This window comes from Puntigrus tetrazona, chromosome 20, assembly GCF_018831695.1.
Source record: "Puntigrus tetrazona isolate hp1 chromosome 20, ASM1883169v1, whole genome shotgun sequence".
Classification (NCBI taxonomy): Eukaryota; Metazoa; Chordata; class Actinopteri; order Cypriniformes; family Cyprinidae; genus Puntigrus; species Puntigrus tetrazona.
Genome location: NC_056718.1, coordinates 15822623 through 15835338, shown reverse-complemented (window position 1 = coordinate 15835338; position 12716 = coordinate 15822623).

The window sequence follows — 12716 nt, the reverse complement described above, 5'->3', positions numbered from 1 at the left end:
GCAAGACGGCACCAGACATCTCTCATTTCTCTGGAGTCAAAGTCAAAGCAGCATTGTGATTAATTACAGTATATTATGCTCACTCATGCAGACACATGAACGCTCGCTCACTCTCACACACTCAGGGCTCTTTGCTGTGGAGGAAGATAAGTGTTTGTTGGACTGAGCTTAAATGACGGGAGGGGGGAGAGGGGGGCTGCACACTCAGCACTTTGCTTTGAGAAAAGGTCACTGTGAAATATCTTGCATGTCTTTATTATCATGAAATATTACTGCATGTTTTCCACTCCAACTATTTTGTTGAAAAAGGTTTGTTTGTGCACATAGACTTTATCATGTTGTTGTCATTTCATTTAAAACAGGTTTAATTTAAGTAACATGAAATCAGACACACATACATATACATATATATATATATATATATATATATATATATCCCCCTTTCAACAGAGTTGAGAGGAGGTCAATCAGGTTGGCTGATGATATATGAATAATATGAATAATGGCTACTGCAGACATTCATGAAACAAACTAAAATATCGAAATTGCACACGCAACTACTACTAATACAAATTTTCAGATGTTTCAAAGTCAAGTCCGACACAAGGACCACGTGAAATGAGCTTGCACGTGTTTGTATGAAACACGAGAAAATTCTGCAAGTTTATAACAATCTCAGCAAATGTGTTAAAGTGTTAAATGCATTATACTTGTGTTCAAATACATCACTTCAGTCTAATGTGTCGACAACGCTGACATAAAACACGTTATTTCAGCAATTACTATAATAGCAGCTTGAAGTGTAAAAAAACAAAACAAAAAAAACATACTCACCACGACGCTCAAGTACAGGGGTACGGAGACAAAAGAGGGACAAAATACTGCATCTGCAGTACCATAAACAGCCACAAGAGGAGAACCTTTAAACACCAATATACATATATATATATATATATATATATATATATATATATATATATATATATATATATATATATATATATATATATATATATATAGCAAAAACTCTTATTTTATGAAATTCACAGTATGTAATATTCTAAATTAAATGTTATTTTTAACCCTGTTACATATGGTAGGTTTTGCTCCACTTTTCACAAAGTTATTCCTTTCAAAGTTCAAAGAGGGAGGCTCAGCCCCCACGTGGGCTAAAGACTTGATTCAAGTGTTAGCGGATAGGGGCTTCCAGTTGTATAATCGACCTGAGTTGGGTAGGTTTTGCTCCGCTTTCAACAGAGTTGTCACCGTTCAAATTTATAGAGGGAGTTTATAGAGGTATACATTTTTATGTCGTTTTTGAGGCGACGTCTGGTCTGTACACCTGTTCATGTACACCCCCCACTTATCTAATGTGCCAGGTGTTTATTTACTCCACTGATCGTAACGAATTAATGACTGTTTGGGAGTTTGTGTGTGTGTGTGTGTGTGTGTGTGTGTGTGTGTGTGTGTGTGTGTGTGTGTGTGAGGGGCCCGTTGAAATGTGCTTTAAGCTTTAATATGTGAAACAATGTATTAATTGTTAAACAGGGAATGAACAGCTACATAATCTAATTAATAATCAGTTACAGATGTTACAGCCTGATTCATTTAACAGGAACCGACTCCTTCCACGAACACAGGAGTTAGAACGAAATCCATGAATGCAGAAATTTCAATCCAATAAGCATCTGTCCAACGCAGCAGTTCACAGCTTTCACTCGATCAGACAATGATGACACCCAATAAGGAAAATAATGATTTTTTCTGAATAAAAGGGAAAAAAAGGAGACAAAAATTACCATTAGTATTCTTTCCATAACACACACACATGTCTGTTACTACATTAAATTTAACAAATCACATTTCACCTCTGACATGCAAACACATTTGCCACATCACCTTACATTACACATTGGCAATTAAATAAACCCAAACATTTATGAACATTTAACCCAAAATAAAACATGAAATATAAGTTTTAACTCACCAAGACTCGATCTTGAATAAACTGATTTCTTTTTTTTCCTGAGACACTTAGTTACATCTTCTTTTGTTGCGTATCCGGTAGAAAATACCAATATTTAAAGAAAATATATGAAGTGTTAACAAACTATGCGATAACGAGACCTTATCAACTTGTGTCACATGTTGTAAATCTGTTGAACTTTTCTTCTTCACTCAAATTCTCTCTAACCACATATAACTTTTCATTTTAGTCCAAAAATCTGGATTTCCTAACCTCATGCGAAAAACGGAAACTGAAAATGCACTATGCAGCATACTGAATCCTTATTGATTGTTCTACCCAAAGACAAAATTATTTTACTGCCCATTTAAACGCCCATGATTTTCCATACTAAACTGGGCTCTTGTTCAACATCTCTGACGCACCCTAGGTAGGGTAGTCTCGTCTGCCTCCACACCAGGTAAGAACCCGCAGCTTTCAGAACTGTGGACTTCGGACACAGCACTCACATGTTCTATTTTTTTTTTCCACAGCATTTGCCAATCGAGGCTAGTAAAACTGTGAACGAAGAAGATCGAGAGTCCTCTCAAAGCCTAAATGGTCCATATCATCATGCAAGCAGGTGAGCACCATTTCTCTGAGGTCTCTAGGCAACACTAACAGTCTCTTTACTCTTCCTTGATCCAGACACCTACGAAACAACAACCCACTTCTCAATTCAAACTTACTCCATCAAATCATCCTTAGTCTAGGAACAGCAGGTAAACCATGATCACTCTCATCCATAAATGCCTGGGGTAACATATCCATAGAAGCACCTAAAGATTCAACCAGAGCTAAAGGAGAAGGTTGGTATACCTCTCACAGATGGCTCTGACTACCTCAGGAAGCAAGACCTGCTATCCTTGTTCATCCCCACTCAAATGGTTTAACGCAAATTTCTTTATGCGCTCCCGTTCCTTTTGAGACTCAATGTCATCAGACAAGCCATCTGCATCCTGATTCTGGGAACCTGCCCGATACCGAATCTTAAAGTTAAAAATGTATAAACTGGAGAGCCATCAGTAGCTTGGGCCCCTTGGAGGGCGTTCGATAGGCCTCCTCGTGACCCACTAGCGCCCCCCGACTTTGGCGCTGATCTGACTTTTTTCGTCTTCGCAGCGGGCATCCAAAGTCCCGATGGGGGGGCTAGAGACTCATGGCTGGCGCGACTCTTGGGTCCTCTGTAAGTGCAGAAAATATTTTTGGTGGATTCTTATCTATTGTGTTTTCTGTTTGATGGTTTTCTGTTGACCGTCACATGCCGTTCTATATGCTTTGGTTTTGTATCTGTATTGTTAAATAATTAACAAAGTTTAAGGTCCCACTGTTCTCGTAGAATACCTCTAGACGAATTCTCGATCTCATAGGGTATAACGGCCGGGAAGCAAGAAGACACACAGAGACGTATATTTCCTTACTCCAAAGTTTATTCCAGAATACAATGATTTATATAGGCATTTTCAGAAGGGAGTTTTACCCCTCTAGCCAATGAAACAAAAGATGACATATGTTGTATCCATGCCAAAAGATATGTACTTATATAAGATAAAGGAAATTATGAACATAAGGAATAAGGATAAGGAATACTTTTGGACACAGAAAAACACTTCTTGTCAAGTATGAAAAGTGTAGAGCAAACTCATTCACCCACGAGTAACGCACACACCAATGACCAACTGAACCCTTCTAACCCTTCTAAGGATGTATAGATCATACATACTACAGAACACTAGGGGGAGATATAAAGAAAATCACGTCTAGGAGAAGGGAAAAAGATCAGACAGAAAGAGTATAAGGGGGGAGAGTGTGTTCAAATCTAACATGTATGTTACATTTTTGTTAATAAATTTTAAAGATACTGCAACGGTCAGGAACGCGTCACAGAGGTATTCCTTCTACCTGCCTCTCAGCGGCTATAGGTTGTCGCTATAATTTAGTCAACAGAAAAGCTTGGATTACAGACGCAAGTTAGACCTGCTTTATTGGCACATCATATGTTCATCACATTGAGCTGTAAAGTGGAGCAACGTCCTCGACATGTACGAAAACTGCAGAATGAGGTATGTCTGCAGTTTAAATGGATTATAACTACATTGCTGTTGTCACGAAAGATGCGTGCCACATTCATCATTGATTGTTAGCCCTGTGTGCACTGATTGTGACGCTGTTTGGAGTTGAGTTCAGCAAAAGTGAGCATAACCCCACGGCAAAGGCCATGGTGGATAACATTGAATGCTTGCAAAGGGATTGCAAAAGTAAATTGAATAAAGTGAAGAGTGTGATTGTGTCCATGAATGAGTTGATGAAATATGATGATAATGCATGTCAAGTGCGTTCAATGTTGGAAACTGCTGATGCATAGTGCATATATATATATTGCACAGCGATGTATTAATTTTGCTTCCTTGTGAGGAACGAACCAAACAAAACGAATGGTTTGATTAAGTTTCTAAACATCATAATGCCTTTGTGAAAGAAGTTGAACAGTGGTTAACTGAAGCTGGGAAATGGTGTAACACATGTGTGTTTCAAATGTTCAAAAAAATGGACACACATTCTGCTCAAGGTAATGAAAATCTTTGCGCTGCACCATCTGATTCCTATTATCCTAGGATCACGGCATCAACCTTTAAGTATATCTGTGAATCTGATATTGCACCCTCTGTTGAAGTCGTGTTTACAACACACAATACCCGGCTTTCTGATGCACACCTACAGACTGAAATGGATCCTGGGGATGAGGTCCAACCAGTGGACACTGTTTCAAATATAAGTAGCAAAGGATCTACTAAAGCATCATTGTCATCTCATGGATCTCGATCCGGTCGATCTTCCATTTCCTCTACTCGACTTAAAGCTGAGGGAGATTTGGATGCCTTAAAGGCCTCTTAGCAAATGCTGCGGAAGAAACATGCTTTGGAGGAGCAAGAGGAGCAGTTGAGAAGAAGGAAGGAAAAATTGGAGTTGGAAATTAAGTTGGCCAGGTAAAAGTTTATCAAGATGTGTATTCAGAATCACATGTATCCGTTAACAAAATTTTTGGAGAACTCTCCGTTCTGATGTGGAATCATGTGTACCATCAACTATATAGGCAGTAACAGTCTGTGCCTGCACCTTGTGCATTACATGTTGATGAAACACTAAGGATTTCAAATCATTATCAACCCAAACTGGTACAACAGCAACGGTCAACAATGTACAAAGGTTTCACAATGTACCTAATGTTAATATACCATCGATTAAACAGAATGTTGGATATGTTTATGGACTTCAAAATAATGTGAAAAGCCAAAATATAATTCATTTTATTGATAAGCAAAATGAAATAGCTGCTTTACTGGTCAAGCAACATAGCTTGTCTTCACTTCCACCCAGAGAACTTTGGATGCCCGCAGCAAAGCCGGAAAAAGTAACATCGGCGCCGAAGTTGGGGCGCTAGCGTGTCTCGATGAGGCCTATCGAACGCCACCAGCCGCGAAGTCTCTACCCTCCGGGGCTGAGTTACGGACTAGCGGGTCTTTAGCGCTAGCGGGTCTGTAGGAGGCCTATCGAACGCCGCCAACCCACAAGTCTCTAGCCTCCTGGGGCCGAAGTTACAAACCGCACTCCATCAGGAACTTTGGATACCTGCTGCGAAGCCGAAAAAGTCGAGGTCAGCGCAGAAGTCGGGGCACTAGTGGGTCTTCAGAAAGGGGCTCATCGAACGGCACCAGCCGTGAGTCTCTATGCCCTCCGGGGGCTGAGTTACGGACCCGCCCTTTGGAACTTTGGATGCCCGCCGCGGCCAGAAAAGTAACATCGCCGCCAAAGTTGGGGCGCTAGTGTGTCTTGAGGAGGCCTATCAACGCCACCAGCCACGAGTCTCTAGCCCTCTGGGTGCCCGGAGTTACTGACCCTGCCCGTTGGAACTTTGGATGCCCGCTGCGGCCGAGCAAAGTCAGATTGACGCCGAAGTCGGGTGCTAGCGGATCTTCAGAAAGGGGTCTATCGAACGGCACCAGCCGTGAGTCTCTCACCCGGGGCCGAAGTTACGGACTCCACCCTTCGGAACTTTAGATGCCTGCCGTAAAGCCGAAAAAGTCAGATCGGCGCCAAAGTGGTTGCGCTTAGCGGGTCTTTAGGAGGCCTATCGAACACCGCCAGCCGCGAGTCTCTAGCCCTCTGGGGCCGAGTTACAAACCACACCCGCCAGTAACTTTGGATACCTGCTGCGGCCGAAAAAGTCGAAGTCGGGCGCGCGGTCGGGCGCTAGCTGTCTCGAGGCCCTCTGGGGCTTTATGACGGGCATCCAAAGTTCCGCTGGGGTCCGTGAATCGAGTCATATGAGACACTTGTTGTCTGAAAAGTGCTATTAAGATAATTTATTGTTCATTTAGAAAAATTTGATGAGAAATATTAACTGAAGACTTTTTCAGTAGTTATCATAAACCAGACATTTTTGTTACTTGAAATAACAAGCATTTTAATGTGGTATAACTTGAATGAACTAAAACTGAAAATATAATGTAGTATAACGTGTGTGTGTGTGTGTGTGTGTGTTTGTAATATATATATTATATAGACACTCTACACATGCTTAAACTACAGACATAAAAAAACACCAAAAAAGATTGAAACTTTAATATTCAACAAAACTCCCTTGAAATTAAAATAAAACTTCATATATATATATGTATATATGTATATGTTTGTCTCTCAAAGAAATTAATCGCTTGATGTACTCTCAATTGTAAGTCGCTGGATAAAAGCGCCTGCAAAAATGACTAAATTTAAATGTAAATGTAAATGTGTAATATATATATATATATATATATATATATATATATATATATATATATATATATATATATATATATATATATATAAAGAAAATGTTAAGATCTCAGGGCAATAGTGCAAAGTGGTGAGAATATTTGGGTATTGTTATGTTCAAAAATAATTCTTCATGACTAAATAATACATATGGTGTGCTATGCTGAATATTATTATATCATTCCTCAACAGAACTGCTGTACTGTCATCACATACTGTACTGAGATGGTCTGTTCATCCACAGCTCACCAGCAGGGGCGACAGAGGCCCAACAAACCTCTTCTGACCCCGCAGGTAATGTGAGACTTGTGTGCATCTGCTGTCTTAGCATGACCTCTCTTCTGTCTGTCACTGTTTGTGTCTCTCGGCAGCACAGTGTGTGACTGTAGCTAGAGGGGCCATAACTGCACTGAAAATTCTATTCTAAAGCATATGGATATGGAATCACATGGTTTGTAAATGATGGTAATTTTTTTTCTTGAGTGAATTGTTACTTTAACAAACTCTAATGTCTTGAGTGCTCTTTACTCTTGGATTGTTTTACTCCCCAAAGCTCTGTTAGTGCACATAGTCAGTGCACATTAATGAAGTAGTAAAAAAAGTAAATCTATAAATCTACTTCTCATCACCTAAAGGGAGAGAAACATTTCACCTAGATGCCCTGATCTGATATGAAACGCCCATGAAATTCAGATTTGTAATATGCGCACTGCTCCTAATACATACACAGAAACACACACACACACATACACAAACTCCCTTTCTGCCTCCACCTTGCCCTCCTCTCTTATTCGGCAGCCCTCTCCATCAATATCTGTCGGTTGGCTGCCAAAAAGAAGGATATGCTCAGGAATTAACTCTTTTTTTTCTAACCCTTCCCTTCCAGCATGTTTGGATTTTCTCTGTTTGATCTGGACTGTTAAATAAGACGAATGCTATTAGAAATTCATGGCTGTGCCGTGCCATCAATAAATGATTAGTTTGCAGTGCTTGCCAGTGATTGATTGGCTGGGCAGGGGATGTATTGGAACCAGACTCATTCAATGCCACGGCGAGTCGCTGGGGAACGGCTTAGCTTATCAGTGCCTGAACAACCTAAAGTGGTGTTTGTTAAGAAAGGTAGAAAAAAGAGACGTGGAGAGAGAAACAGAGAGAGAAAGAGAGAGAGAAATTTACTTATTTTCATAGTTAATTGCGCTTTATTTACTCAGATCTGATAGATTTGATATACAGAATGCATAAATTCTATTACACAGTAAATCTGTTCAGTATAAAAAAATTATATATTTTGAAATTAAATTGCCAGTTGTCAGTGTCACGTGATCATTCAGAAATCATTATGAATAACAAATGATGCTGATTTGATGCTCGAGTAACATTTTTTTTTACCGTAATCAATCGTGTTAAAAACAGTGCTATTTAATATCTTTGTGAAATCCATGATGTGTATTTTTGGACAATCATAAAAGAAGTCTCTAACAATGAAAAGTCTTCACTGTCACTTTTGATCAATTTTATTTATCCTTGGAAATTACTTTCCATAAATACATAAATCTTTGAATACACATCTCTCTGAAATACTTCATTCTGATTGGTCATTTGCATCATTGAGCATACAGTGATGCTAAGTTTTAAATTTCACCATTGGTTATCGCAAAAATACAATGCCATATACTGTACATTCATGACTTTTGTATCAATCCACAATCTCTTTCGTACAACACAAGTTCGAATAGCTCATTAGTGCCACCTTGCAACTCAGCAGTAACTGTAATAAAATTAGGACTAAAACATGAATTGTAATATACACAATTAATGTCAATTAAATATGATTAAAATGACTGAAAGTTTAAATAAAGCATTAAATAATTTCTCTTGGAAGAACAAAACTGATAAGAGAACTGTGGCTAAATATATTTGGTTGGGGATTAATAATACATAAATTCATAATTTTGCAGTGTTTTGTTGTTACTTGTTTTCTGTGTATTATGTTGGATGGTAGGAGGTCGGAGGTAGTTGTACAATTTAAGGGATAATTTACATCTATGGTCACTAACATAAAATAAATTCCTCAGGAATTCATTTTGCCATAATTTCCAACAGACTGTACATTATCCTCACATATTTGTCCAACAAAACTGCGGTTTCACTTGTGTGTGAACATGCCGAGTCTTTAAATCCTAAATTCTTTTTGATGCAGTCTGCAAATCGCCCAGACTCCACAGACTCTGAGTTCATTGCCAAGCCTGAGACGCGAAAGCAGCCAAGCAGCAGAAACAAGTCTCCAAAACTCCCTGTCTCCACTCATTGGGGGGTAGATACCTGCTAACGGGCCGAGTGTGTGTGTGTGTGTGTGTGTGTGTGTGTGAACACCTTTAAGCACCGATGCTAATTCACAGGCTCTGTAGACGCCGCCTCAGACAGTAGGCAAGAAAATCAGTGCTGCATGGCTTAATATTTTAGCTCTGCACAAGCTCAGATAGAGTCATAAATTAATTCAGCACTTACAGGGAGTCCTCTCAACCTTGCCAGAGTCCTTTTCAGTCTCGCTTTTAGTATTTCTCACACTCTTTTATTTTATGTGGGGTGTGGAGACCACCATAAATCATTCATCTCATCATAACCAGATCAGACAGACGATTGTTTGGGTCATACAGTGAATCTTTTTTTTTTTTTTTACAGCTCTGCTCAGACTGCACAGCTATTTCCAAAGGCAATGCAGATTGGTGCTTTTTCTGATGGATGTTTGGACATTTACATTTTCGGTGTACTGAAAAGACAGTTTGTAAGATGGATCCATTGAGGCACGCTGTGCATATTGTGGGTGTCCGGATCGCAGTCTGTGTATTAAAAGATGACCTCTGGTGATGAATGCTCTTAATGTAACCTTGGGGAAGTGGATTTGACTCGCTTACACATGTCATCCTGTGTCAGGCTCCAAACGCACCTCATACCGGCTCGTGATTGACACGGCGTGTTGCTGGTCTTGAGATTACTACTATTAAACTCACTCACATATTCAGCCGCCCGTCAGCATCGGTGTCAGGGCCACTTTACTGGGACTGCAGCCAGAGTCAGCGTGGCAGCAGAGGTCAAACATCTCTCCCCTCCTGTTTGGGCCAAATCGCATTTCAAACACCCGCTGTTGAGGAAATGAGGCCTCTTTTTCAAAGTTTATCCTCAAGTACAATTTAGATGCTGAAAATTAAAGCCGCTTTTGAACTGAGAGGTTTAAAGAAGTCAATTCGGCGGTTGTGAAACCTTTTCAGGTGATACTCTTGGGGGTGGGGGCCTTAACGGTGACTGACAGGCTCATTGAGTCCGCTTCATTTTTGAAGAAAGGCAGAAGAGGGCACGGAGCGGGCTGTACGGGACTGAATGAGTGAGTGAGAGAGTGTCAGCGGGCTGAAGTAACACTGATTAATGGCCTTTCTTCAGAGGGCAGCGCGTCCACCACCAGAGATCGCCGGATAAGACCGCAGAGGTTTCCAAAGAGGGCCGCTAGAGGTGGATCTGCTTGTCGATTAGGTGCCTCTCTGAACTCTTCAGTGCAAAGAAAATAACACGGTATCTAACCGATATTATTAGAAAGCACAGAGATAAAGATGTTTTCCAGGTTCTGATTGCTTGCTTGTGGTTATTAAGGACTGTGTAAGATGATTTTATCTTTTAACAGCCAGAGCCTGAAGTACGATAGGAGCTGTGACAGAAAATGGCATGACGAAAAATGAGAGGAACACTTTTACCTTATAGCAGCCTCAGAGAGGCAGAATAACCAGTGCTAGTAACCAGTATTCTGACACAAATTCATCTGCCACTTAGCAGAAGTTGGACAGGTGAAGTAGAAGAAGACAAAATAATTAAGAGACACAAATATACACCGCTTTACTCTAAGTTTGGGGACAGTTATTTCTCGGTATATTCAAACAATTTACCTTAGATATAATTTGTTAACTTTACTTAGTTATATGCTTACTGGGTTTTATTAAGTTGCAATAAATTTTAGGTGAGTAAAATGACTTCCTTTCTGCTATGAGTAAGCCTTACTTAAAATATTCAGGTAGCCACAAAAAAAACCCAAGGATATTAATTCACCAGTGCGAGGCAGCAGTGTGCTAATGTGTTGATAATGTGCAATAAAACAATAGAAAACCCAGAGGGCCTCTTCTATGAAAAACTAATGCTGTTTAGTTCAGAATGATGTGTAATAGTTGTTTTTTCTTTGCTTCCCGAGCAAATGGATTTCTTCCACCTCACTTATCGCACATATCACACATAGCAACAAAAGCAAAGCTGCCCAGGACCTGTTAAGTTGTTTTATAATTTCAAGAAACAGAGAGATTATGAAAAACAAACTGCCCTGTTGATTCAGTGCATTATCATTTCCCTGTGTGCTCAAATTTTATTTATTTTTTTAAATAGTTTTAAATTAAATATAAGTTGTTTTAACTTTTATGCATTGATTTTACCGAACTGTGTGTGTACTAATAATGCATTTAGGATTTTAGACCTAGTCGATGAGTCTTGGCCTTCAAAGGTACTTTATTTCTCCTCACAGGATGCAATAGTTCTTTTCTGTATTTACATAAGCAAAATCCCCATCAAGGTTAAACTCGTCAAGCTCATTTTGTGTTCATCACAAGCATTTATTCACACTTAATGATCTCAGGCGATTCATCAGTCAGTCAGCTGGGCATTTCTCCTCAATGAATAACAAAGTCTGCCGATACAGTACGGATGCACTTGATCAATCTCGCACCCCCTCCTTCGTCAAAAGAAATTAGCAATAAAAAAAATCAAATTGCTATCGATTGGTCTTCATTGATTTCCTTAGTCTTTTCCACTGCAATTACTCCTGGCGCAACAGCCGCTGTTTTCTGGTGATTGCCGGATGGCCAGCTGGGGTTACAGCCACACGTGATGCTTCTCTCCCTTTCTTTCTCTCTCCCTCTTCCTCACTTCACGATCAAGGTCAACTTTAATCAACCTCAGGGCCTGTCAGCGGCTGCCGACAGCCTCAGCTGCGCCCCGCTCTCAATTCCTCTGGGCCTCGACGCGGCGGCTTACAGAATTACCCTGCTGTTCATCAAACACCCAGTTGCTCATTACTCACCGCACTCCTCCTGGAGTCATTAAGAGTCTGGGATACAAAGGACTTATAGCAGCCAGCCGAATGCGCTCCGCTACACTGCTGGGCTCCTCTGTACCACAGGAGGAGAACGTGTCACTCATGAGCGACGCTGTTGTCGTTTGTTTGGAGCACGATTTTTGATGTCTGGTTAATTTCTGATGTTTCGCATTATGCGAGGGGCTTCGTTAGGCCAGACCACATTATCTCACAAATAGAGCCATATTGTAAAAAACTGACTGTTGGACTGGTGGTTGTAAGTACTGTACACATGGCATTTTTTTTTATCTTTGGCGTTATTCTGTAGTAGTTGATGTTTGAATGAGTGGAGGAGAACCTCTGATATCAATGTCTTCATTGATGCTCAAAGGAACAATTTAAGCTTCTCTTAATGAAATAGTTCACCAAAAAATAAAATGAACGGGTCTTGCGGGTTTGGAATGACGTAAAGGCCCTGATATACTTAAAACGAATCGAAGAACGCAACTAAAACAACGTCATTGGGAATCAGGCCAAAACAAACTTTTGGAGAGTTTGTTTTGATTCTTAAACATCTTCAAGCTACCATTGGTCCGCCGAGGCGATTTAACAATTGTTGGGTGTGTTTGAAACTCCACCTTCTTTGACGCTATGATTTTTTTTCAGAATGCTTGTAAACAGTATACCATGTCACTCAGAGAAATTCAAACTTCTTTAAACAAAGAACTAAAAAGAACTTTGAGAGATATATTGGACTTAAGGGTGAATAATAGCGAGTAGAATTTTCAT